Below are 2,788 nucleotides of genomic sequence, written 5' to 3' on the forward strand. Positions count from 1 at the left end.
CACACACACACACACACACACACACACATATATATATATATACACACATACACACATACACTTTTTCTCTCTTTTTCTTCTTTGTTAGTCATATACCACTATGAGTCCGTGAATGTGCTATTAGTTGTATGTGTCTTCTCTAACAATCACCAATTGCTCGAAAATTGATTGCTCTGGAACTATGATCAGTTTTTGTAAAACTCAAAATGAAAATAAAGTATTCCCTACTACGAAAAATATCCCTGTCACACCTGTAAAATTATGAGACACATCTCACACCTTCCTTAATTCCAAACGAATTTTCCGTACCTCTCCTTTGAAGCATATCAAGGAAATCAAGATCTGAAGGGAGTGGAGTACTTCTTTACCAATCTTCATCGGTGTGTACTGTCCAGGCAAAAGTATATCATGCATACTGCTGTGAGATCGTCTGCCAAAACGCCAAAGGCCATTATATATCACCTTTTATAAAATGGAGCCTTTGGGGCCAAAGGAACAATCTATCATTCACTTAATTAAGTTTGCACAATAACAGTTACACACATAATCTACGCTATTGATTCAGTATGCTACAAAGTCTCGTGTGCAGAGGACAATAGGCTCCAGCTTGGTTAATAGAACAGGTGCATTAAGTTGTGAGTTGTTAGTTTTCCCCACATATCATCAAACCATTTTGAATTCGGGGTGACGATTGCAGTGACCAATAAGCTATAAGTAACCGAATTTATGTGGGTTCAAAACGGGTATGACGAAATGTTGTTAAAATATAGATTATGTGTGCGCAAACGATTTCCCCCATGCAAACAAGAAAACGGGCTCTCACAGGCACACCCACACACGCACACACACACACACACACAGACACACATACACACACACACACACATACAAATACACACACATACACACACGTACACACACATACACACGCACACACACCCACACGCATACACTCACACACATACATACACACACGTACACACAAGCACTCATACGTGAACGACAAGGTTTTATTACCTGTCAACATGTCTCACTTTCTTTTCGCTAACGTTTTTCTGTATTTTTTTTTTACCTGTCAATCAATATTTCAGGGTTTTTTTTGGCTGGAATTGGGCACTTTCAAAACAATTTACACAAAAAAACAACCCTGGAAGAACGGAGTTAGCACAAGCCAGCACTAAGTCCACGTACTGTTCATCCTGTTAAAGGAGAAGAAACAAACAACAGTACAAATTCCAAACAATTAGTTGTTTGTAACCCATGGTGCCTATTTGTTAGAGCGTCGTGTGTCGTAAACGGTTCATCGGAAACGGCCACGATGACGCCCTATCCATCAAAACGCCTCTGTGTCTAACGCAGTATGAATCTTCCTAATCCCAGCAAACGACCGACCAAAGGCGCAGAGTGGGTCGACAACGTTAACGACAGCTATGACCAGCCGACCTGAACTTTCTCGGGGAAAAGAGAAATTCTTACCGACTTCTCTTACAACAAACAACATATTATGCGGCGTCATGACCACCCTTATATTTGAGCTGACCTGTCACCTAAAGGAGTGTATTCAAGAACATAACGGTGATATTATTATGTTTTACGGTAATTTAGTACCCCTCAGTAAATCCCACCCCCAAGAACAGCCTAACAGTACTTATTTTGTTGAAGTTTAACATTGGCATTTACTCAATGTCTTAGCACCCAGAACATGATCTTCGCATAGAATTTGGAAAGAGACAAACTGGATTAACGTTGTAAAAAGCTAACCATGACAATCACAACAGTAGTTTATGATAGTCTGCCCACAAAAGAGAAACCTCGTGATCGAGTAACCATTATCTCTACTCACTTTCACATGACGGAAACAGCAGCACTGTTAAAAACTGTGAGTGTCACCGTCTTGTCATTGCATATCTGTTGACCTATAAATATGTCGGTAAAAGCAAAGGACAATCACAATGAGCGTCTTTATTTCCAGCTTTTTTAAATTAAGTTTTTTTCTAAGCTGAATAATGCCACATTCTGTACAATTATGAAATTGTAACAGCATTGTAAAATCGTGAACACAATACTGTTCAAATCGAAAAAGTAATGTATGCGTTCTTTTGATTGACAGAGATCAAATTTGCAACCAGGCACAGCTATTTTGTTATATTTCGGTAAAGAACGCCCCCCCTCCCCCCACCGAGCCATGCAGTTTGTTGTGCATTTCGCTGTGTCCAACACCAACCTGGATTGGTTCTGATTGGCAAGGTCAAATCGTCCTCTTATCATATGTGTTCTTGGGGGAGTAAAACGTTTAGAATAAATACCAAGAAAAAGCTCCCTCTGTTCCGATTGCCACATCTGTGGGGACCCCCTCCCCTTTCACCGACACAAGAGATTCCCAGCTGCGCAAAACACCCAGCGAGGAGTCTATGGTCCCAGTAACGTGATACTTTATGGATCTAGAATCCGGGAAAGAATGACAGTCCGTCGACGGGTTGAATCTTGCATCTTGACCAGTTGGGGAATTCGCTGACCCGCTTTCTAGACACTTTCGACGTTTGAGCTTGGTGATAATGCCCTGGATCGAAGCTTTACTTGTTTGGGATTTCGATGTCCAATATTTTCTAAGTTTGGTATTTGTTTTCTGTGGAATCTTTTCTGTTAAAACAATTATTGTAGGTGGTTTTATGCTACATCGACACAATTTAGAACATCAAGGAGGCGGGCATCAACCCTGCCAGTCAGGACCAACTCACATTGAAGGGGGATACAACATCTCACACAGAAAGACGGAGATACTAAATAA

Source organism: Aplysia californica, unplaced genomic scaffold (assembly GCF_000002075.1).
Source record: "Aplysia californica isolate F4 #8 unplaced genomic scaffold, AplCal3.0 scaffold00140, whole genome shotgun sequence".
In the NCBI taxonomy this organism is placed as follows: domain Eukaryota; kingdom Metazoa; phylum Mollusca; class Gastropoda; order Aplysiida; family Aplysiidae; genus Aplysia; species Aplysia californica.